Below are 25,467 nucleotides of genomic sequence, written 5' to 3'. Positions count from 1 at the left end.
CCGGGCACGGAGGATAGCACTCTACGGCCGCTCCCTGCCCGCCTTGGGTGCCCGCCAGCGGAGCTGTTTGCCTTTGCAGGGGCAGGGGGTGGGTGGGAACGGGCTCCGGCAGGGGCAGCCGCGCCCCTCTCTGCCAAGCAGGCCCAACCGGCCGGGCAAGGGGACGGGCAGGCTCCGTGGAAACTGCCAGGCGTGGCTGCGCTGGAGCACTCTGACCCAGGAGCTGGGTGCGGCCGCGTCATGACAGCACCCCGGCCAGGGTGCCAGCTCAGCCCGAACCCACGTGGCGAGGAGCAAAGGGGGCATTTTCTCAGAGCCGGCTGTCTCCCCCAGGGGCAGCACTGGGGAAAGCCAACCGTGCCAAGCGTCTTCTCGTCCCAGGCCGCCAGCTGCCCTGGCCTGCCCTGAGAAAAAGCAGGCAGACGGGCTCCTCACCTGCCTTCTCTGCCGCACCTGGCTGGTGAAGCCGAAATCCTCACCCCGCCCCTGTGGGGCCCCCTCCCCCGACATCCAGGGCAGTGTTCCCTCTAAGCTGAGTTTAGTGTGAGCTGGCTCACAGTTTCTTTAGCCTCCGGCTCACACATCTTTGCCTTCGTTCAGGAAGGAGGGCTCCAGAGCAAACTGATTTATGCAGTAGCCCAATCCCTCGCTCACAACTTTCATGCCAGCAGCTCACAAAGTAGAATTTTTGCTCACAGATTCTCAGATCTTTTAACTACAATAGGTCAGGTGGGTCCCCAGGGGTGTTTTTAATTTCTAGCTATAGGTGGTGGTGGGGCTGACAGGTGGGGGGCCCCCGCTGCAGGGCATGTCGTGGTTAACCCTTTCACCTCTGCGCTGTTTCCACAATCACCTATCCAGTGTTCCCTCTAAGCTGAGTTAGTGTGAGCTAGCTCACCGTTAGCCACCGGCTCACACACTTTTGACTTCGCTCAGGAAGGAGGGCTCCAGAGCAAACTAATTTATGCAGTAGCCAGAACGCTCGCTCACAACATCAATGGCGGTAGCCCGCAGAGTCGAATTCTTGCTCACAGACCCCACGGCTGAGAGGGAGCATTGCACCTATGCTATCCACTCCTCTTTGCTGTCCAAAATACCGTGGGAGGCTGACTCCCGGATCTCTCGTCCTCCCACCGAGTTGGGCCCTCGAGCAGACATGTGGCTTTCCCTAGCACGGAAACCACGGTGGCCAGGGAGGTGGGGAGGAACAGAAGCTTCACCTGTTGGATTCTGCCTGGCGGGCTGCTGCTTGGCAGCTCGAGGAGGGACAGAATGAGGGCGGCAGGCCTGCTCCGAGCATTTAGAAGGAAGAAGGAAAAGAAATCCCGGCTCTCCGCTCCCCACCTTGAGCTGGGAATAGAACCCGGGAGTCCTGAGATTACCCACAAGGCCTCCGCACCTGGCCTCGCGGCGGCCCCAGGTGGGAAGCAGGAAGGCCGGTTTAGTCGCAATTAAACCATCAGGCCCCCTCTGAGTTTACCAACCCTGACAAAACCCCAGATCAGATTAGAGGAGGATTAAGGAGGAAGAGTCGAGGCTGGGATTAGAGAAGGCTGCTCCCCCCCACAGGCAAGAGTGGAAGATGGTTGGGAGGGAGGGAGGGAGTGAAAGGTATTTCAAGGCAAGTGGCAGTGGCGGGGGGGGGGGGGGGGAGAACATCCTCGGGAATGAGGCATCATCCACCAAACTCCTGTGTCATTAGCCGCCTGGCCAGCGGAAATCCAACAGGCTCAGCTGTCTCCAGAGAGGGCAGCGAGGCCTGCCTGCCTGCCCGCCCTGATTACATTTTTACTGTCCCTTAAGGAAGGGTGGAAAAAGAGGTAAATTATCTATTTGGAGCACCTCTTCCACGTCACCCCGATTCCTCGTCTAGTTCAATCCCCTCTTCTTCACCACGGGATGTCAACAAGAAAGGCTCTGGGCATGTGCAGAGTGGCGCGCCCTCGTTTGGTGTAGAGAGCCAGTTTGGCGTAGTGGTTAGGAGCACGTGGACTCTAATCTGGGAGAACCGGGTTTGATTCCCCACTCCTCCATGTGCAGCTGCTGGTATGACCTTGGGCCAGTCACAAGTTCTCTCAGAGCTGTTCTCTCACAAGCAGTTCTCAAAAGAGCGCTCTCAGCCCTCCCTAACTCTCAGGGTGTCTGTTGTGGGGAAGGGAAGGGAAAGGAGACTGCAAGCCACTCTAAGACTCCTTCGGGTAGTGACGGCTTCCTCTTCCGAGTGACCCAGCGCCCTAAAAACAGGGGTTTCAGGTGCACTGTAATCTCTTATGGCAATTGAAGCGGGGCGGGCAACCCCCACAGAGATGCCGACTGGACAACAGACAAAAATAGAGGTGTGCCAATCAATGTTCCCTCTAAGATGAGTTAGCGTGAGCTAGCTCACAGTTTTTTAGCCTCCGGCTCACACATTTTTGTCTTAGCTCAGGAAGGACGGCTCCGGAGCAAACTGATTTATGCAGTAGCCAAATTGCTCGCTCACAACTTTAATGCCAGTAGCTCACAAACATTGTTCCCTCTAAGATGAGTTAGAGTGAGCTAGCTCACAGGTTTTTAGCTTCCAGCTCACACATTTTTGTCTTAGCTCAGGAAGGATGGCTCCAGGGCAAAGTAATTTATGCAGTAGGCAAATTGCTTGCTCAAAACTTTAATACCAGCAGCTCACAAAGAAGAATTTTTGCTCACACGATTCCACAGCTTAGAGGGAGCACTGCTCACAAAGTAGATTTTTTGCTCACAAGAGACTCCACAGCTTAGAAAGGAGCACTGGTGCCAATCCTCAGGAACTGTGCTCACACACACACACCATATACATGCAAGTGCATATTGCTGAAGGCCCTTCCCAGCATGCTTCTTGGCGTGCTATTCTCTTCCCCCTACGCCAACGTCTCTCGTGCGGCTTTCAATACCAAAGAGGGTTGCTTGCTCTTTGGGTTAAAGATCTACTACGGTCGGACCACAACGGTCGCTATCGCTGGTTCAGAACCCATTTCTGCAGCAGCTGGGGCGCGAAATGGCCGGTGGCGCACCGCCCTGCGCATCTGTGGTCATGCGTGGGCACCAGGGCGAGGAAGTGTGCTTGAGACCAGACCCACGCAGCCCCCCGCCTAAGACAGCGACTTGCCCGGGGAGGCAGCTGGGCGGCGAAAAATTCCGGATCTCGCAAATCACACCCCCAAAAGGCAAATGTCCTACAAAACCCAAAATACGGACAGTGAACTTGAAAGGACGGGAGAAGTGGGAGCTGTGCACGATTGAGAGTAACCGTTGCCGTGCGTAGTCCCCCCCCCCCAAGGTTCAAGCGGCATCTGGAGGGGCCACAGGGCAGGATCCTGCTGCGAGGGCAGTGAAACAAGCACACTGTATCAGGTTCAACTCGCAGAGAATGCTCTTCCTCAATGCCTCGTGCACTCGTTCAGCTCAATCCAATCCAGAGGAAGAAGTAGAAGAAGAAGAGATTGGATTTATACCCCACCCTTCACTACCCAAAGGTGTCTCAGAGCGGCTTACAAACCCCTTTCCCTTCCCCTCCCCACAACAGACACCCTGTGGGGTAGGTGGGGCTGAGAGAGCTCTTGACAGAAACTGCTCTTGAAGAAGAAGAAGAAGAGATTGGATTTATACCCCACCCTTCACTACCCAAAGGTGTCTCAGAGCGGCTGACAAGCTCCTTTCCCTTCCCCTTCCCACAACAGACACCCTGTGAGGTAGGTGGGGCTGAGAGAGCTCTGACAGCAACTGCGCTTTTTCAAGGACAGCTGTGCCAGAGCTTGTGACTGTCCCAAGGTCACATCAGCAGGTGCAAGTGGAGGAGTGGGGAATCAAACCCGGTTCTCCCAGATTAGAGTCCGCACACTTAACCACTACACCAAACTGGAGAGTGTAGTTTATCAAAAGAAGAGAAGTGGAGATGGGAATGGATGTTTGGAAGGTCCGCATGGAAAAGAGGGTGACTGCAATTTTGTTGGCTCTCAGTAATTATGTCAGCACCGGTACGGTTCTTGAGTGGGGGGGGCACAACCCACCGATTCAGAGCAGGAGGGAATAATCTTAGGTACGACAGGGATGGTGTCAGTGGTAGAAACATACGATCTGCCAACAGGGTTGCCAGTTCCGATCCTGGCACCTGGAGGACGGCTTCCACACCGGACTGAAATATTGCACCACCGCCGCAATATTGCGGTCATTTGCAACTGGATTATGCTATCGGGAGAAGACGATCCCGTTGCGAATGGTTTCTGTAGCGCCATGGGTTGTGCAATATCTGACAACGCGTGTCCACAGGCAAAGGCAAAGGATTGCAGGCCGCCGGAGACTAGAAAGACCTATGTGGAATCACGAGAGACCCCACAGAGCTGGACAGACCAACGTTTCTGAGTCTGTCGAACAGGGGTCCCCAACTCGGTGCCCGTGGGCAGCACAGCACCCGCCTGCACTTTTCCCGGTGCTTGCCAAGTGGTTTTCGAAAGTAGGCGGGGCTCTCGACCAGCAGAGCTTCTGACTGGCCACTGGCCATCTGACTGGTTGGGCAGATTAAAACAACATTCTTTCAGGTGCAGCTGCCACCAGGGCTGGCTTCATTCTCTCACTCCTCTTTCCCAGTGTATTACGGCACTTCTCTCCTACAGCTGGGGTTCTTCCGCGTGTATGGGGCAGCCATTTTCTGTCCGGCACTGCCTCCTCCAGTTTGGTGTGGTGGTGAAGTGCGCGGACTCTAATCTGGGAGAACCGGGTTTGATTCCCCACTCCTCCACTTGCACCTGGCTGGATGACCTTGGGCAAGCCATAATTCTGGCACAGCTGTTCTTCAAAAAGAGCAGTTTCTGTCAAGAGCTCTCTCAGCCCCTCCTACCTCCCAGGGTGTCTGTTGTGGGGAGGGGAAGGGAAAGGAGTTTGTAAGCCGCTCTGAGAAACCTTTGGGTAGTGAAGGGCGGGATATAAATCCAATCTCCTCCTCCTCCTCTGGCAAGCCATTTTGTAGGCTCAAAAAGGTTGTGAACCCCTGAAGTAGAAGATGACTTTGTGGGCCTTCTGGGACCTCATGGCACGCCGAACATTCGGGCTTCGATCTCAACCAGCAGGGGAAGGAAAGGCCTTGCCGAGCAGCCATTGGAAGCTGACAGAACTGGAAGAGGAAGACGAAGAAGACGACGACAACGAAGACGACGAGGGGGAAGAGGAAGAGACTGGATTTATACCTCTCCCTTCACTCGGGAGTCTCAGAGCAGTTTACAATCTCCTTCCCTTCCTCTCCCCACAACAGACACCCTGGGAGGTAGGTGGGGCTCAGAGAGCTCTTTCGAGGACTTCTCTTGAGAGAACCACTCTGAGAGAACTGTGACTGACCCAAATTCACCCAGCTGGGTGCATGTGGGGGAGGGGGGAATCAAACCCAATTCTCCCAGATGAGAGTCCATGCTCCTGACCACTACACCAAACTGGGAGGCCTGGGTAGCTCTAGGTGCCAGTTCTGCAGGGTCCCACGTTCAATCCTTGGCACCTTCAAAAGATCCCAGGTAGCGGGTGTTGAAAAAGACCTTTCCTTGCCCAAGAACTTGTTGAGCTGCTGCCGGCCAGAGCAGGCAACACTTGGCTAGGCAGAACAATGGCAGAAGGGAATTTCCTAAGTTCATTGGGGGGGGGGGCTGGCTGAGAGGCAAAGCATCTGCTTTGCATGCAAAAGGCTCCGGGGTTCAATTCCCCGCCTCTCTAGCTGAAGGACCTCAGGGGCGAGGCATTGAGAAAGTGCTTTCTCTACCTGAAACTCCAGACAGCGGCTGCCAATCAGAGCAGGTAACACCGAGAGAGGTGAATCAATAGTCTCGATGCATTAGCGATTCCCTTGCGCAAGAGAAGGATTTTGGGACGCTCGTGAGGGGAGGAGGGCGAATCGGGGTGGATCAGCAGTCCAAGGTTAATTCTGGCACAGACAGGAGGGCGCGAGTGTACATTTATGGACTCACAACTACGCAGGGCACTAAGAAGCCTATGCCACAGGCAGGGAAACCGAGGCAAGGTCGCCAGGCCTTATCCAACGCCACTCCGTCAGAATGCCAGAGACCTCTTTCGTCTCCACACCCCTGCGCAGGGACCGAAGGAAGACATTTCCCCTGCACCCACGGGAGAGCTAGAGCCCACAAAATCTTTAGCCACAATCAACCCAGGAGTCTTTAAGGTGCCGGGAAGGTTCTGAAATTTAATCTGAAGTTAATCTGAGCAAGGGAGTTCTGACCCTCATCTTGTTGGTCTCTAAGGTGCGACAGGATTCAAATCCGGATCTTCTACTGCAGACTGACACGGCTAACCTCTGAAACAACCTTCATAGGAGGGTTCTGGTGCATTCCCCCCAAAACTCTGGCTTCCAGGATCAAAAGTCACTATTCTAACCCAATCATTCAACCATTCTTTGGCAAATGCCAACTATTGGACAGGTTCAGTTCCACGGCAACGAGAGGAAAAAAGCACTCTGCAGCCGCTCAGAGACAGCGTCAGTTTGCTTTTTTCTTTCCGTGTCCTGGGTCCCCATTCTTTATTTAGAAACCTGCTCTGCCTGCCTCAATCTAAGCTACAAATCACCCCAATAGTCAATCCCTATCACACTACTGGCTACGTATGAGTAAATGTTATGAAGAACTTCCTAACAGCCACAGTTCTGTCAGAGCTGTTCTCTCAAGGACAGTTCTGTCAGAGCTCTCTCAGCCCCACCTACCTCCTAGGGTGCCTGTTGTGGAGAGGGGAAGGGAAAGGAGATTGTAAGCTGCTCTGAGACTCCTTCGAGTAGTGAGGTAAAGGTAAAGGTTCCCTTGCTCGAAAGCCAGTTGAATCCGACTCTAGGGTTGCGGTGCTCATCTCCGTTTCCAAGCCGAAGAGCCAGCGCTGTCCGAAGACGTTTCCGTGGTCATGTGGCCGGCATGACTAAACACCAAGGCGCACGGAACGCTGTCACCTTCCCACCGAAGTGGTACCTATTTATCTATTTTTTGCTTTCGAACTGCTAGGTTGGCAGGAGCTGGAACTAGAGACAGGAGCTCACTCCGTCATGCGGCAACTTGGGTCTTGAACTGCTGAACTACCGACCTTCCACAGCCTGCAGTTCAGCGTCTTAACCACTTGAGCCACCGCAGCTCCTTCGAGTAGTGAAGGGCAGGGTATAAATCCAATCATCATCATCATCTCCTCCTCCTCTTCTTCTTCTTTGGAGATTTTCAAACAGAGGCTCGATGGCCATCTGACAGCAATGCTGATTCTGTGAATTTAGGCAGATCAGGAGGGCAGGGAGGGTTGCCTCAGTGCTTGGTTCTTGCGGCCCTTTCTTCCACACCCAGGGAAATGCCAATCACCCCTTTGGGGTCAGGAAGGAATTTTCCTCCAGGCCACATTGGCCCAGGGATCCTGGAGGGTTTTTGGGGTTTTTTGCCTTCCTCTGTGTTGGAAGTCTTGGCACCACGACACAGACGGCCTCTCACCCTCTGTGTCCATACTTAGCTAGACTAGAACACTATCCTATCTGTAAGCTTTCCTATCTAAAGTGTAGTTCTAGAATAAAGCGACCAGTATTAGTCTTAAACCAGAAAAGTGGCTCTGTGTAGCTTTGTCAGCTGAGTGACCTGGTACAAAGACACTGCCGCTTGCGTAGCTTCGTTAAAGCACTCTGCTAACTAGTGGGTACTGGACTAACTATACCAGTTAACCCAACACTCTGGACAAAGAGCAGGGGTCGCCGGGCGAGTGCAGAGGGAGAAGGCAGTTGTGAATTTCCTACGTTATGCAGGGGGTTGGACTAGATGACCCTCGAGATCCCTTCCAGCTCTATGTTTCTATGCTAGGAAGTTTTCTTTTGTCTGACAGGCGCATGCTCAAAAAGATCCAGGGTGGGTGGGAAACAGCCATTTGGTTGAGCAGAGGGGCTTGGCCGACCAGTCCCAGAATGTGGTGTCACCTGTAGGCTGTTTTCGGCACCTCTCGGTGTGTCAAAGTTACCCCCAACTGCTATGAAAGAGCAAACACGAATCTAAAGAAAGCACACTTGTCTTCAGAGTGAGATTTCTGACTCCTCTTGGTAGCGACACCAAAGCCACATCTTTGTCATGCCTCTTTTCCCCTCCTCACCCCCCCCCCACACCATCGTTCACCGTGGGTGCTCTGGGTTCAGGTTCCTCTTCCTGTTTTCAGAGAAAGATCTGCACAGTGGCAAGTAGCGGGCCACCAACGGGGGCTACAAAAATCGCACACCCACAGCCTCCCAGCCACCCAGAGTTTTCGCGCTGTCGTCTACGAGCGCAGTTTCAGAACCCAGGCCGGAGCCCGTATACCCTACCCCACGCCTGGCAAGAACAATTTGCAGCCGTTCTACGTTTTGCTAGCGAAGGGTCAACGGCCAAACCGAACGCCTCCTCCATGAGGTCCGGCAGCACGCCCCTCCAAAGAGATGGTTTCTAAAGACCAATCAGAATGACAGTGAGTGGGAAATGCATCAGGAAGCCGCATTTTCGCACCACCAAACGGAACGCCACAGCCTCCAACAGACGGGCAGGCCCAATGAGGACTTGAGAAACCTTTGTCTGCCACACGCCCGGGATGGCAAAAAATGGGGGAGTGACCACCAAGAACCTGGCACGGGGCCAGCATCCAGTCGGGGCCATGTGCCCCCTGCTGCCCACCCAAATGCCCTTTGGCCTCCCAGCAGTATCAGGAAAAAGGCACACATGTGGTGCGTGTGGCTAGGACCACGGGTGGCGGGAGAGATGGCCAATCAGTGATCTGGCTGGGAAGGGCGTGAGCAGGCCGTTGGGAGCGTGAGCAGGGGGTAGGGCAGGAAGGGGCCCAGGTACCCTCTGCCCCACAAAACCCGGATCCGGCCCTCAGCAGGCAGGCAACCCAGGGTTGTCAATCTCCAGGTGGGGCCTGGAGATACCCCAAAATCACAGCTGACCTCCAGCTGACCAAGATCAGTTCCCCTGGAGGAAATGGCTGCTTTGGAAGGCGGATTCTAGGATTGTCCTAGAAGATCCAAAAGAATCAATCAAAGAACTATTCAAGGTAATCAAGGTCGGGAATGTATAAATGGCTAGAAAACAGATAACTGGCTCTGAGATGTATGCATAAAAATGAACAAATGACTACGTATAAAAACCTAATAAATTTAACTTATTTTAAAAAAAGGAAGACGGATTCTACGACGTTATACACCGCCGAGATCACTCCCTTCCACAAACCCCACCCTCCCCAGGCTCCACCCACAAATCTTCAGGCATTTCCCAGAGCCGGCACCCATAAGGTAGGGTTGCCAACATCCAGGTGGCGGCTGCAGATCTCCCTCATCACAACTGGTCTCCGGCTGACAGAGATCAGTTCCCCTGGAGAAAACGGCCACGATGAAAGGTGGACTCTCTGGCATTAAACCCCACTGAAGTCCCTCCCCTCACCCAGCCCCACCCTCCTCAGGCTCCACCCCCAAAATCTCCAGGTATTTCCCAACCGATGCTCCCTCTAAGCTGTGGAGTCTTGTGAGCAAAAATTCTACTTTGTGAGCTACTGGCATTAAGAAGAAGAGATTGGATTTATACCCTGTCCTTCACTACCAAAAGGTGTCTCAAAGCAGCTTACAAACTCCTTTCCCTTCCCCTCCCCACAACAGACACCCTGTGAGGCAGGTGGGGCTGAGAGAGCTCTGACAGAAACTGCTCTTTTTCACGGACAGCTCTTGTCAGAACTACGGCTTGCCCAAGGTCATCCAGCCAGGTGCAAGTGGAGGAGTGGGGAATCAAACCTGGCTCTCCCAGATCAGAGTCTGCGCACTTAACCACAACACCAAACTGGCGCTCATAAGAGACCCCCCGTTGACCCCCCCCCCCCCCCCCAAGCACCAAGAATACAAAGCATCACTTGCCCCAGCCAGAGAGTTTGTATCTATACCTTGTGGCCAATAGCCGCTGATGGACCTCTGCTCCAGATGTTTATTGAAGCTGTCCATGCTTGTAGCCGCCGCCACCACCTCCTGTGGCATTAAAGCTGTGAGCGAGCGATCTGGCTACTGCATACACCAGTTTGCTCTGGAGCCCTCCTTTCTGAGCTAAGACAAAAATCTGTGAGCCGGAGGCTAAAAAACCGTGAGCTGGCTCACACTAACTCAGCTTAGAGGGAACACCCAACCCAGGGCTGGCAACTTTAAGGGAACCATCAACCAGCTGTGGCTGGCAAGGAGTCGTGGAGGTTTGAACTTGCCCTATAGCTTCCCACAGCTCAGCTTTGCCAGGGCAAGGCAACACAAACGCCCTACGTTTCAGAGCCCTCTCTTTACCACAGCAGTCCTGACTACTTTCTAGTCCCCATCCCTTGTAAGTCAATATACTACTATTTACTTTTGGGGAATGCCTTCTTGAAACGTCGCCTAGGTAAGTTACCAGAGTTACCAAAAGATAGGGGTCCCCAGCCTATTTTGAGCCAATGGGCACCTCTGGGACTGTGACGCAGACTGGTGGGTGCAGCCACAAAATGGCTGCCCGAGGAGGCGGAGACAACCCCACAGAGAAAGCCTAAGGGCGGGGGGAAAGAGGGATCATTTTTTTAGAACAATACACTGGGAAAGAGGAGTGAAGCAGAATAAGACCACCCCTGCCGTGGCAGCTGCCACCGAGCCAACGTTATTTTGATCTGCCCAGCCAATCGGATCTCCAGAGATCAGAAGCCCTCCTGGGCGAGCGTCCCACCCATTTTCTAAAACACTTGGTGGGCACCACGTTGGGGACTCCCTGAATTAGACAATCCGTGGATGCCACTTTTACCCTAATGTACATACATACATGGAAATGCGCACACGACCACAGGAAGGCTTCAATTAATGCCCGGCCTGACCACTCACATCCTGGTGATGCTCCTTTTCACAGGCCGATAACAGATCCTAGGGAACACATTTTTTTCTAGCATCCCTTTCGCCAAAGAGCAAGCGTCTTCTTGGGTTTTGAAAAAGAGCGGCAGAGAAGCGTTAGCAGAGCCAACCTGCGGCAAAGCCCTTCGGCGACAGAACAGTTTGTGTGTGTGTTGGGGGGGGGGCACAGTGCCGAAATGGAACGGAACACCCCAACCACGTCCCTATTCTAATCTGTAGAAATATCAGAGGGCATAAGAATCTAGAGGGTCTCCGAGCACGCACAGAGGGCCTTTCCCGTACTCGTGGACGGCAACCCACAGACCCCGAAAGTTGCATCCAGATCGGGACGGGGGGGGGTGCGCAACACCCAAGCTTTCGACCGCAGCCCTGCCGACAGTCGAAATTCAGCGCCGGGTACAGGCCGGATGCTACAGCGGGCTGAACTGTCCCTGCGGGGTGTGGGGGAGGGGATTTTCCACCCCTACAGTTGTGGGGGGAAGATGCTGACAAGATATGCCGGGGAGGTGGCGTGGGAGGGGGGCAGAGAAGAAAGAAGAAAGACATCTTCAGGTGCCGGAGCCGCGTATTTACTGGAAACCCAGAATGCTTAAGGGGACCAGATGCGAAAGGGAATGAGACACCGGTAGCTTGGGTCAAGGGCGCGGGGAAATTCTGGCAGACAGAGCTCAGCCCAGAGAGGAGAGAAGCTGCCCTCGCCAATCTTCACCGTTGCATTCTAAACCCCATTTCCCTCCCCCCAAAGAGTTCAAGGGCAACACCCACAGTTCTCCCGCCTCTGTTTTATCCTCACAACAACTATAAGAACATAAAAAGAGCCCTGCTGGATCAGACCCGTGAGGGTCCATCTAGACCAGCATCCCATCTCACACAGTGGCCTCAACCAGTTCCTCTGGAGGGCCAACAACAGGACAGAGAGGCCGAGGCCTTCCCCTCATTAGAACATCAGAAGAGCCCTGCTGGATCAGACCAGTGAGGGTCCATCTAGTCCAGCATCCTGCCTCACACAGTGGCCTCAACCAGTTCCTCTGGAGGACCATCAACAGGGCAGAGAGGCCGAGGCCTTCCCCTCATAAGAACTTAAGAAGAGCCCTGCTGGGTCAAGAACAGTAAGGGTCCATCTAGTCCAGCATCCTGCCTCACACAGTGGCCTCAACCAGTTCCTCTGGAGGGCCAAAACCAGGGCAGAGAGGCCGAGGCCATCCCCCTGATAAGAACATCAGAAGAGCCCTGCTGGATCAGACCAGTAAGGGTCCATCTAGTCCAGCATCCTGCCTCACACAGTGGCCTCAACCAGAGCCAACAACAGGGCAGAGAGCCCGAGGCCTCCCCTCACAAGAACATCAGAAGAGCCCTTCTGGATCAGGCCAGTGAGGGACCATCTAGTCCGGCATCCCGTCTCACACGGTGGCCTCAGCCAGTTCCTCTGGAGGGCCAGCAACAGGGCAGAGAGGCCAAGGCCTCCCCTCACAAGAACATCAGAAGAGCCCTGCTGGATCAGACCAGTGAGGGACCATCTAGTCCGGCATCCCGTCGGAGGGCCAACAACAGGGCAGAGAGGCTGAGGCCTTCCCCTCATAAGGACAATTGAAAAGCCCTGCTGGATGGATCAATCCAGTGAGGGTCCATCTGGTCCAGCATCCCATATCACACAGGGGCCTCAACCAGTTCCTCTTGAGAGCCAACAACAGGGCAGAGAGGCCGAGGCCTTCCCCTCATAAGAACATCAAAAGAGCCCTGCTGGGTCAGACCAGTGAGGGTCCCTCTAGTCCAGCATCCTGTCTCACACAGTGGCCTCAACCAGTTCCTCTGGAGGGCCAACAACAGAGCAGAGAGACCAAGGCTTTCCCTCATAAGAACACAAGGAGAGCCCTGCTGGATCAGACCAGTGAGGGTCCATCTAGTCCAGCATCCCGTCTCACACAGCGGCCTCAACCAGTTCCTCCGGAGGGCCAACAACAGGGCAGAGAGGCTGAGGCCTTCCCCTCATGAGAACATCAGAAGAGCCCTGCTGGATCAGACCAGTGAGGGTCCCTCTAGTCCAGCATCCCGTCTCACACAATGGCCCCAACCAGTTCCTCCGGAGGGCCAACAACAGGGCAGAGAGGCTGAGGCCTTCCCCTCATGAGAACATCAGAAGAGCCCTGCTGGATCAGACCAGTGAGGGTCCCTCCAGTCCAGCATCCCGTCTCACACAATGGCCCCAACCAGTTCCTCCGGAGGACCAACAACAGGGCAGAGAGGCCAAGGCCTGTGAGGTGGGCTAAAAGGAGAGAGAGAGAGAGAGCCTGCTACAAGGTCACCCAATTAGCTTCATGTCAGAGCAGGGATTTGAAACTGGACCTCCCCAACCGTAGTCCAGAATTCTAACTCCTGTGCCATCACTGGCTCTCACAGCTTCCACAACACAGTGAAGGGGACAGGAGTCCTGTATTCTGCTCGCATTGTGGTCAGCAGGGCCATCACCAGCCCCTGCCCTGACCACGGCCACACCTTCCCTGCCCAATAACCAGGATCCGGTTCTGACAAGAACCTTACAGAATTTCACAGCTCACTGCAGAACCAGGGCAGAACCTGGCCGGCGTAACCAGGGAGTCACGAGCAAAATAATAACTACTTAATTCATTTATACCCCGAGAGCAACTTACAACCTTCACCCCTTCTCCATTTAATTCTCACAACAACCCTGTAAGGTAGACTAGGCTGAGAGTGAGCAACTGGTCCACCGTCACCCGGCCAGCTGGCATGGAAGCCGTGAAAATATTTTATTTATTTCCCTTCATTCCCCCCCAACTTTCTCCCAATGGACACCCAAAGCGGCTTACGGCACCCTGCCTTCTTCCCTTTTATCCTCACATCCTGACCTGTCCTGCAAGGTAGGTTAGGCCGAGAGTGTGTGACTGGCCCAAGATTGTCCAGCAAGCTTACATGGCAGAGCGGGGATTCACACCAGGATCGCCTGAGACTCTAAGAGAGACAGTTTGGTGTAGTGGTTAAGAGTGTGGACTCTACTCTGGGGGAATCGGTTTTGATTCTCCACTCCTCCACATGCACCTTCTGGTGTGACCTTGTGTCAGTCATAAGTTCTTTCAGAGATGTTCTCTCAAGGGCAGTTCTCGAGAGAGCTCTCTCAGCCCCACCAGCCTCACCGGGTGTCTGTTGTGGGGAGTGGGAGGGAAAGGAGACTGTAAGCCGCTCTGAGACTCCTTCAGGTAGTGAAGGGTGGGGTGTAAACCCAATCTCTTCTCTTCTAAGGGCTGCACCACACCGGCTGTGCCTGGCCAGCTCCAAAGTAGACCTCATGGTCCGGTCCTAATACAGATCCCCTGGTTGGGCAAATGATATAGCCAATGTTTGGTGACTCTACCCACAACCCAAGAAGCCACCAGTCCTTGCCAGGTTAAAAAGAGCACCAGAAATTTGTATCAAATACTTGGTGAATTAAAGCATAAGGGGTCAAACCCTCGGTCCATCAAGGTCCGTATCATCTACTCAGACTGGCGACAGCTCTCCAGGGTCTCAGGTGGAGGTCTTTCCCACCACCCATTACCTGATCTTTTACAACTGGAGGTGCCAGGGATTGAACCTGGGACCTTCTGCATGCCAAGCAGATGCTCTTCCACTGAGCCACAGCCCCTCCCCACGGCTTTCCACAGTCTCAGGCGGAGGTCTTTCACATCACCTACTACCTGGTCCTTTTAACTGAAGATGCCGGGTATTGAAACTGGGACCTTCTGTACGCCAAGCAGACGCTCTGCCTGAGTCCCTCCCTCTCAGAGTAACCTACCTCACAGGGTTGTTGCGAGGAGAAACCAGAGCAGAGGTAACCCACGTCTGGAGGAAGGGTGGGATAAGATATCTAGCCTGGCATCACCGTTTCTTCACACCTTCTACTGTTTCACAGATCAAAACAGAAATGCGCTTTCGGCTCCTATCAAGGAACGCTCTGTGAAGTCAGCCCTTTAGCACACTGTGACAGAAACCCTTTCCCAGCCCAGTGTGTTCACTTGACCTGCCTTTGTTCCAGGGATTTAAAGCAAAACCAAACCTTAAAGAGCTACCACTCTGTGGACTAAAACCATACTTTGGAAACCTGAACGGCCTCACAGGATGTCAGCGGCAGTCTAAAACATACCTCGGAAGCGGCAGTATGTCAAAGAGCTAGCTGGCTGTGCAGTGTGTTCCCTCTAAGCTGAGTTAGCGTGAGCTAGCTCATAGTTTTTTTTAGCTTCCAGCTCACACATTTTTGCCTTAGCTCAGGAAGGGATGACTCCAGAGCAAGCTAATTTATGCAGTAGCCAAGTCACTCGCTCACAGCTCTAATGCCGGTAGCTCACAAAGTAGAATTTCTGCTCACAAGACTCCACAGCTTAGAGTGTTCATGCACAAGTCATGTGCACCAGAGACCAGACGCCCTACAGGAGATATAACTTTGAAAGTACCTAACCAGAGAGTTCGAAGGCACCTTAAACAGCAAGAAATTCATGCTGGCAGAAACTGCCACGAACCAGAAAGAGAGACACTGACCTAAGGTCGACCTTCAAGTTTCAGGGCAGAGCAGGGATTTACAGTCGGACTAGGAAGGGGTCTCGCAGATGCATAGAATCTTAGAATCATAGAGCTGGAAGGGACCCCCAGGGTCATCTAGACCAACCCCATGCACAATGGAGGAAATTCACAAATACCTCCCCCTCCACACACCCCCAGTGACCCCTGTTCCATGCCCAGAAGGTAACAAAAAACCTCCAGGATCCCTGGCCAAGCCGGCCTGGAGAAAAAAATTGCTTCCTGACCCCAAAGTGGCAATCAGCATTTCCCTGGGCGTGTAAGAAAGGGCCACGAGAAATAAGCACTGAGGCAACCCTTCATGCCCTCCCTGCTTCCAAACCTCCAAAGGAGGAGAGCCCACCCGCCAACGTTCCCTCTAAGCTGTCGAGTCTTGTGAGCAAAAATTCTACTTTGTGAGCTACTGGCATTAAAGTTGTGAGCGAGCAATTTGGCTACTGTATAAATTAGTTTGCTCTGGAGCCATCCTTCCTGAGCTAAGACAAAAATGTGTGAGCCAGAGGCTAAAAAACTGTGAGCTAGCTCACACTAACTCAGCTTAGAGGGAACAGTGCCCACCACCTCCCGAGGAAACCTGTTCCACTGAGGAACCGCTCGAACTGTCAGGAAGTTCTTCCTAATGTTTAGCCGAAAACTCTTCTGATTTAATTTCAATCCGTTGGTTCTGGTCTGACCTTCTGGGGCAACAGAAAACAACTCCGCCCCATCCTCTATATGACAGCCCTTCAAGTACTTGAAGATGGTGATCATATCACCTCTCAATCGTCTCCTCAACGGGCTAAACAGACCCGGCTCCTTCAGCCTTTCCTCATAGGACTTGGTCTCCAAACCTGTCATGCTCTACCCACTAAGCCACAGTGTTTCCTGGGTTTAAGCCAAAAGACACGAACAATTGAACCCTGCGGGAGGGGAAAGCCAGGAATCAAAAAGAAAACAGAGACCAAGGTACATGACCAATGCTCCCTCTAAGCTGTGGGGTCTTGTAAGCAAAAATTCGACTTTGGGAGCTACTGGCAGTAAAGAGAGCCAGTTTGGTGTCATGGTTAAGTGCGCGGATTCTAATCTGGGAGAACCAGGTTGGATTCCCCACTCCTCCACTTGCACCTAGCTGGATGACCTTGGGCAGGCCGTAGTTCTGATAAGAGCTCTTCTTGAAAAAGAGCAGTTTCTGTCAAGAGCTCTCTCAACCCCACCTCCCTCACAGGGTGTCTGTTGTGGGGAGTCTCCTTTGGGTAGTGAAGGGCGGGGTATAAACCCAATCTCCTCCTCCTCTTCTTCTTAAAGTTGTGAGCGAGTGATTTGGCTGCTGCATAAATCAGTTTGCTCTGGAGCCCTCCTTCCTGAGTGAAGGCAAAAACGTGTGGGCCAGAGGCTAAAAAAACCTGTAAGCTATCTCACACGGACTCAGCTTAGAGGGAACCCTGTACACAACCATTTGGCATGAGCGTCCCGATAGTGGGACTCACACCATCGCCCCCTGGCACCTGCCCATTTAGGCACACACGAGGGAAAGGTGCTGCAAAGGATGGCACAGCCCGGGCATCGGCAGACCTAGCAGCAGCCAGGCTGCTTTGCCCCGTGCCCGTAAATCCCTCTGTTGCAAGGCCAGGCCCGAAGGAAGGGGACTCAGCAGCTCCCAAGATGCCAGTCAGGCTGTGGGTGGGAAAGCGGCGTGCTCAGGCAGGCTCCGGGAACAGCCCCTGGTACAGAGGGCCTCTCCCCTGGGTCACAACGACCCTGGCACAGTGCGAACTACCCAGCCCGCCAGCTACGCGGGGCTGGGAGGGGAAGGAACGAGGGCTGCAAACCACACCGCCGCCCTCACTGTGACTTGGCTGCCAGCGAGTTCCCAGAGGAAGGGAGGGGCCCGCATGGGCACCGCGTCTGCAGCCCCTTTGCAAATCGGGCCGCCAGATCGGCTGCGGACAAAGACGCCGGTGGGCCCGGGGATCTGGGCTCGCCAAGACACAGAGCTTCACACACAAGCACGATCGCTGAAATGTAACAGGCTGGTGCCAGTCGGTGGAGAACCCTCAGAAACCTTCGGGGCTAAACCAGACACAGTGTAGGGCTGCCAGGTTCCCTCCCCCACACCCCCAACCATTAGTGGGGAAGAAGAAGAGGAGGAGGAGGAGGAGGAGGAGGAGAGAATGGATTTATACCCCACCCTTCACTCAAGAGTCTCAGCGTGGCTAGCAACCTCCTTTCCCTTTCTCTCCCCACAGCCTGAGACACAGGCAGGGCTGAGAGAGCTCTTTCGAGGACTGACCTTGAGAGAACAGCCCTGAGAGAACTTGTGACTGACCCAAGGCCACACCAGCTAGCTGCATATGGAGAAGTAGGGAATCAAACTCAGTTCTCCCAGGTTAGAGCCCACGCTCCTAACCACTACACCAAAGTGGGGGGATAGGGTTGCCAGCTCCAGGTTGGAAACTCCTGGAGATTTGGGGATGGAGCCTGGGGAGGACACGGACCTCAGTGGGGTGCAATGCTGTAGAGTCCACCCTCCAAAGCAGCCACTTTCCCCAGGGGAACTGATCTGGAGAAGAGCTTTAGTTCCAGGAGAACCCCAGGTCCCACCAGTTTGGTGTAGTGGTTAAGTGCGTGGACTCTCATCTGGGAGAACCGGGTTTGATTCCCCACTCCTCCACTTGCAGCTGCTGGATGACCTTGGGTGAGCCATAGCTCTGTCAGAGCTGTTCTCTCAGGAGCAGTCCTCGGGCGAGCTCTCTCGGCCCCACCTACCTCACAGGGTGTCTGCTGTGGGGAGGGGAAGGGAAAGGAGTTTGTAAGCCACTCTGAGTGAAGGGCGGGGTATAAAACCAATCTCCTCCTCTTCTTCCTCCCCCTGGAGACTGGCATCCCTCCATCCCTGTAACATTTGGGGCGAGAACCCAGAAACCAACGCCCTTCTTAAATCAGCAAAAGGCAGACTCTCGGAGAGTATAAACCCAGGAAACTATCGTCTACAGGGATGTGAAAAGGCGTGGGAATGGTGGGAGAAATGGGCTGCTGAGAACACACATACACTCCTGTGGAATGTTGGAGGGTCATGTGCTACTAGTCCTCAGTGTTACTAAGGGGAAATTAAAAAACTGACTCCCCCTTCTGGCTTCTCCTCCTCTGATCCTCCTCCGCAAGGCTCCCATTATCCACTGTGGGATCTGCGTTACTCTACGCCCCACAGGAACTCCACCTCTCCCATCTGGAATGGCCCCAAAGACTAGGCCGCCTCTTAGGCCCAGTGGGGTAGGACCAGCCCGACATGCGATTGATTTCATACCAAGGCCGTTGCAAAACTGAAGATCTCTTATAGCTCAGGATTAAAAGGGGCACACAGAAACTCCAGGGAGGTGTTTTCTTTAAAAAGTCCCAAATTAGTTTCTGTTTACGAGACGGCTTTTTTTTAAAAATAAATAATTAATTAAATCGTTTGGAAAAATTTAAAAAAGAAAAAGAAGACAGATGAGTGTTGTTCTTTCTGGGTGGAAAGAGCCCTTTGAAGCTCGGGCGATTCGACAGCTAGTTTCCGGAACGATGGAAACGCCGGGTGCTGCGGTTCGGGTCTCCTAATCCGCCGTCTTTCAACCCCTGCCTGAAGCTGACGAGCTGCTCAATACGGGTAGAGCCAAAAGACACGCATGGTGCGTAGGCCACCGGTTGCCACTGGATCCTGATCCAAAGGAGACCAGGCGACACAGAATGTGGTCCATGTGGCAGCCGGTGAACCAGCCAGCGTTTAAAAACCGGCTACTGAATCCTCAGCTAATTCAGCAATTAACACCGAGAATTTCACTGCCATCCTGGCAATTGAAGCACCCCTTTCTTTCCCCCCTCTCTGAATTCAAATAAAGACACTTCCATGTCCCTATAAAAGCTAGCTTTGCTCGTACGCCCTTTTAGATCACGAAAGACAAAAGGTACCTGTCCTCAGAGGAGCTGACTTCCCTGCATTTCATGAATCGTGGCCCACAGGATTGAAAGGAGGTAAGGCTAAAGCAGGGACTCATGCAGAGATGCAATGGGAAGCCTCCTCCGAGGGCAGGTGAGGGTGTTGCATCTCTGTGTGGGGAGAGACTTAATGCTCCGCGGAAGAGATGGGGCAGAATATCTCGTGCCTGGGTATCTATCGAGCTATGGAGAGCACCGCTGCATAAGCCTCGCAGAAGCTAACTGGAAGGACAAACCTGGAGCAGTGGAATCATGCAGAGTTGCAGCAGGCAGCCTCTCTCTCTCTCTCTGAGTCGGCACTGTGAGCTCACAAGAGCCTCGAATTATTTCTCATATTAGTGAACTCAGAGTTTGGAATGAAAACGCTCACCCCTAGTTCAAACAGGACCATGCCTGCACCCTTAATAAACTCTTATCTTTCTGTAGGCCTCCAACAGAGAAAGCCGATGACTCGAGGTACCCCATCACCATGAATTGCTTTGCCAGGGTGACCAGACGCCAAAGCGGAAAGGGACGCTGGGCTTTTACTAGGTGTGCAGACGGATTTTGAACAAGTGTGTCTTCTAAAACACATCCACCCTGCCTTCTTACGTCAGACTGATGGAACCGGCTGTTACTGGCCACTCGAGCGACGTGAAACCTCCACAGACTGAGGCAGTCTAGCTTGGAATACCAGAGGATGAGAGCACACAAACAGGGGAAAGCCTTTGGGCAAATTTCCCAGAGGAACCTTCGTTCTCCTTCGGAAGGACCATCGGATGGGTGACATTTCCCTTTTGGTGCAGTTAGACAAGGATTCCAGGCCGGCTGGCCACCTTGGGGTTATTTTGTGTGTTCCGCACATTTATTTTTTGTCCATGGATCCATGGCAGTTCTTGGGATCAAGCTTGCGGAGGGGGGACCCAGTCAAGCGGGGTCCCATCTGGGTGGAGCAAGACGTTCTTACACGCCCAGGGAAGCGCTGGTCACCACTTTGGGGTCAGGAAACAATTTTTCTCCAGGCCAGTTTGGCCAGGGATCCTGGAGTTGTTGGGGTTTTTTTTCTTTGTCATCTTCTGGGCATGGAGCAGGGGTCACTGGGGGTATGTGGGTGGGGAGGTATTTGGGAATTTCCTGCATTGTGCAGGGGGTTGGACTAGATGACCCCAGAGGCCCCTTCCAACTCTATGATTCTACGATTCTGTGACTTTGGGGGGGGGGGGGTTAGGCCGACAGCAGGAAAAAGAGAAAACTTCCTTTTCTCCATCATCCCAAAAGCCAGTGGCAACCCCAGCTTGGAACACTTGGCTGAATCATTCAGGTTTTGGCAGGGACGGACTTGACAGCTCCTAGAAAAGCTGTCAATCCAGTAGATTTGTATCCAAAGAGCTCATACCTGGTGCTCCGTTTCCCATTTTATCCTCACAACAACCCTGTGAGGTAGAGTAGGCAGAGAGTATGTGATGGTCACCAAGCAACCTTCATGGCAGAAGAGGGATTTGAACTGGGGGCTTCCATATCCTAGCTGGGCATTTGAGATCCAGTGGCAAAGAGACTGAGCCACAATTCGGGACATCCCTGGTCCAAACTTCGCCTCTGCCACAGATTCACTGAATGGCCTTTGGCAAATCACTTGTTCTCAGACTTTGCCCTTTTACTCCCAACTAGAGATGTAAAATTTCTGGAAATTTTGAAGCTCAGAAAAAAACCCGTTCCCCCCCCAGTTTTTTCCGGAAAAAGCCAGAAATTTTCGGAAAAATAGAAAAAAATGCTACATTAGCACTTCTTTTTTCTTTTCCAGATTGAAAGTCATTCTGTTACTTTAGGAACATAAAATATGACTATGGACATTTTTACTTGGCATGAAATTATCACAACTAGCATATTAAAAATATAGTGTATCCAAACAATTATTACAAACAGAATACCCACCCACATGCAAAAACAAAACTGAAACCTTTTTCTTTTCTTGTGACAATAGCACCTCCTAAAGGAAGAAATGCATCTTGTTCTTGCATTGGAGAGTTCAGTTTGTAATCTAGGACTTGCTTGTCCTCAGTGCACAGAAATTAGACCAGTCTGATACCATACATATTTTTTAGAAATGATTTGGAAAATATTTGAACACCTTTGTCTTAAAATATTTTATTCATCATGTTAAAATAAAATGTTCCATAATCATTTTTTTCTTTTTTCAATTTTTCAAAAAAACAACAACCCCAAAAAGGCTTTAGGAAAAAAACGGGGGGGGGGGGAGTTCCCCCCCCCCCGAATTTTTCCAGTTTTTTTCCAGCCCTTCACATCTCTACTCCCAACCATCTGTAGTACGGGGAGAGTGCTGCTGGTCTACCTTACAGAGCTGCTGTACAGAGCACAAGATTAACATGCGTGCAGCTTCCTGAACCCTAACAGTGCCAATCTGAAACGAAGTTACACCCTTCTATTGGAGCGCTTGGCCCATTAACCTATCCAAGTTGCACCTTTTTAAAAATCTGGTTTTTGAGATTTGCCTTTTGCCAAAGACAGCCGTGTTGGGAAGGAAAGGAGGGTTTGGGAAACTGGGCCAGTGCTCCCTCTAAGCTGAGCTAGTGTGAGCTAGCTCACAGTTTTTTAGCGTCCAGCTCACAGATTTTTGCCTTCGCTCAGGAAGGAGGGCTCCAGAGCAAACTAATTTACGCAGCAGCCAAATCGCTCGCTCACACCTTTAATGCCAGTGGCTCACAAAGTAGAATTTTTGCTCACAAGACTCCACAGCTTAGAGGGAGCACTGGTAACCACGTGTGCCACAGCAGAAGGATAAATACTGGGGTTCACGGTGGAGAGAGCTGTTGAAAACAAAAATATGCTTCCTTCAGATTTGCTTGCTTCTTTGCTTTTCCCTACCTCACTGAAGACTAGAAACAAGTGGGTGTTCTTAATTCTCACTTAGATGCTGGGTGGTTTTTTTAGCAACCGTGCCTGCTCTGTGCCACAAAGCCTGAGATTCGACACTGCCGCAGCTGTGCCGCCTTCCAGACCTGTTGCCTAGTTGTCGTCGTTTGTTTTTCACCTGCCGCTCCGCAAATACGAATCTCTTTAAGTTGAATTTCAGCTACAAAGAGGGGGGAAAGCTAGACTTCTCGTTTTGGGTAGTAAAAGAAGATGATTTCGGGAGAAATTTCGGGTAGTAAAAGAAGAAGATTTCGGAAGAGAGACATTTCGGGGATTAAAAGGAGATTTCGGAAGAGAGACATTTCGGGTAGTAAAAGAAGAAGGGGCTTCCACAAACATTAAAAAAAAAAGACGATGCTCAAGAATTTCTAAAGGAGCAGCTGGGAAGGTCAGAGGAAGAGAAAAAAGAAGAAGACAGCAGGTCCAGCGGCGAGCTGGAAACTGGTTCATCTGGCGAGGACTCTTTGTCTGAGCAGGGGGCAGCAGCCCCGAAAAGTCCCTACAAACTGCGGAAAAGAGAGAAGAAGAAGTAAAGGCTGAAGGACTCTGAATTGTGCCTTTGAGAACTTTGGTTCCAGGGGATGATGGGGGGCACTGTTATTGGGCAATTAAATGTAACTGGGGATGGTTAAAAGGGTTAAAAGATTGACACAGTTCATAAGAAGTACAAAGATGAAAAGTTTGGATGCTAAAAAAAAAGCAAGCTAGACAGAGGATCTCCTCTCTTGGGTTTTTAGTCAGTAGTAGGTTCTTTACTTTCTCCCTTATATGTAGTTTTCCCCTCCCCCTTTTCTGTTGTAATTTTTTGTAGTGTTAAAAAAATCAATGAAAAAATCCCCTCCGGGGGCTCAAAAAAAAAATAAAATAAATGTAGAATACCCATCTCTCAGATCTATTGACAAAGGGGGGGGGGGGGGTGTCGGTGACCCCTAAACATGCCTTGAAAAGCTAAGGGAAAGCTGTTCTTCCTGACCAGATCTCATCGTATCTCAGAAGCTAAGCAGGGTCGGCCCTGGTCAGTATTTAGCCGGGAGACCTCCAAGGGAGTCCAAGGTCCCTACGCAGAGGAAGGCAATGGCCAACCACCTCTGCTGGTCTCTTACCTTGATAACCCCACAGCTGCAACCAATGCTCCCCCTCTAAGCTGTGGAGTCCTGTGAACAAAGATTCTACTTTCTGAGCTGCTGGCATTCAAGTTGTGAGCGAGCGATTGGGCGACTGCACAAATCAAGTTTGCTCTGGAGCCCTCCTTCCTGAGCAAAGGCAAAACTGAGTGAGAGCCAGAGGCTAAAAGCCCGTGAGCTAGCTCACGCTAACTCAGCTTAGAGGGAACCATGGCTGCAACTTGACAGCTCTTTACATACACACAAAAAAGGTGTTCCCCGTCTCTCCTTCACCTGTCCCAGTAAAGGGGAGACTCACTGGGTTCGGACAAGAATGCCACACAAGAAAGCTCAAGATCGCTTAATCGGTAGAACTCCCTCAACCACCAAGCCCGGCTATGGTAAAGAAACGCCTCGCCAAAGCTCCCTCGCGGACCGGGCTGCCCCACAGTGCCAATACGGACGACCCCCAGCTGCGTCTCGGCCTCTGGGGCGGAAAGGGGTGGGGGCCCCTTGTGCTGAGCCGCCTGGGGACTGCCCGTCCCCGAGCTGCAGTTCTGAGACTCCAGGTGCCAGGGCCCCTGGCACCTCTTCCTTGGCCGCCCTTCACCCGGGCACAAGTCCCTGGCACAGGTGGACTCCGAGAGGCCTAACCTCGCCCGCCTCGGCTCGGTACGGCCCTGCCCCCGGCCTCTTGGAAAGCAGACCGTCCCGGCACTGTTCCCCCGCAACCCACCCCCCAAACCGGCTCCCCGCCACTCGTGACGGGTGCCCCGCGGTTACCTCGCTTCCCCTCTGTCTGTCTCTCCTCGGCAGCGAGCAAAGCAGATCTGAAGCAACCTGGCACCCACTTGCCTTGCTCTGAGCGCCGATCCCACCTCAAAAGGGGTGACGCCCACACCCCGGGTCACGCTGCACCCTGCCCTCCTCCCCTCCCCTCCTCTCCCCCTACCATTAACTCTTTGTCATGCCTTCTGCCAGGACCGCGGCTCCCCCCCCTCATTCCACCCTCCCTCATGAGACAAGCTGCTCAGGCTTCCTTTGGAAAATGCCAAGGCTAGCCACTGTGTATCTGGAAGCCGCACACTGGCTCGGAAGGCCTTGCCTCTAATCTAGGGACACAAACGGGGCTCACGGCAGGGAGACAGAGATCGGAACTGCCTGGGCCAGACCTGAGCGAGCGGCCCAGTGCTGTCTCTCCCACTGGCACCCTTCTCGACAGAGCTCCCACATTCGGTGTGCCAGATGCCGGGGGCAAGTGAAAGGTGTGGTCACATCTCTGCCCGTGAGCTCCCAAACAGCGCAAAGAGATGATACTACTCCTGTCACTTGCCCCCCTGTATCTGGTATACTGCCTCTGAAAATGGAGGTTCCATGATGTAGCTGTCCTCACTATTTGCCATCACTTGCCCTCTGCATCTGGCATATTGCCTCTGAAAATGGAGGTTCCATGATGTAGCTGTCTGCACTATTTGCCGTCACTTTCCCCCTGCATCTGGCAAATTGCTTTTGAATATGGAGGTTCCATGATGTAGCTGCCGCTATTTGCCATCACTTGCCCCCTGCATCTGGCATACTGCCTCTGAAAATGGAGGTTCCATGATGTAGCTGTCCTCACTATTTGCCATCACTTGCCCCCTGCATCTGGCATACTGCCTCTGAATATGGAGGCTCCATGATGTAGCTGCCCTCACTATTTGCCATCACTTGCCCCCTGCATCTGGCATACTGCCTCTGAATATGGAGGCTCCATGATGTAGCTGCCCTCACTATTTGCCATCACTTGCCCCCTGCATCTGGCATACTGCCTCTGAATATGGAGGTTCCATGATGTAGCTGTCCTCACTATTTGCCATCACTTGCCCCCTCCATCTGGTATACTGCCTCTGAATATGCAGGTTCCATATTTTACCACTGTCAGCCATCACTTGCCCCCAGCACCCAGTATACTGCCTCTGAACATGGAGGTTCCATATTTTAGCGCCATCGCTATCAGCCATCTAGCACCCAGCACCTGGTATGGTGGTGGAATGTGCCATCAAGTCACAG

At 52.8% G+C, this 25,467-nt stretch overlaps 1 protein-coding gene and 1 non-coding gene across 3 annotated transcripts in view; both read right to left on the bottom strand.

Annotated features, from left to right (window-relative positions):
• The window catches only part of ZBTB7B (zinc finger and BTB domain containing 7B), a 64,468-nt gene that overhangs the window by 11,021 nt on the left and 27,980 nt on the right, over positions 1-25,467 (bottom strand). Inside the window, exon 1 of one of the 2 annotated variants that reach the window (XM_015419131.1) lies at positions 24,202-24,230. The exons of the other annotated variant lie outside the window; for it this stretch is intronic. The gene's annotated coding sequence lies outside the window, so the exon portion shown is untranslated. Of the gene's footprint in view, positions 1-24,201; positions 24,231-25,467 lie in introns of those variants that run through there. 2 annotated transcript variants of the gene reach the window in all.
• TRNAA-GGC lies at positions 14,454-14,525 on the bottom strand. Its single transcript has one exon. It is a non-coding gene; the product is annotated as a tRNA-Ala (tRNA).

This window comes from Gekko japonicus, unplaced genomic scaffold (genome assembly GCF_001447785.1).
Source record: "Gekko japonicus isolate JY-2015 unplaced genomic scaffold, Gekko_japonicus_V1.1 scaffold25, whole genome shotgun sequence".
Classification (NCBI taxonomy): Eukaryota; Metazoa; Chordata; class Lepidosauria; order Squamata; family Gekkonidae; genus Gekko; species Gekko japonicus.
Note: the sequence above shows the minus strand (reverse complement) of the source record. Positions and strands in the feature narration are given on the sequence as shown.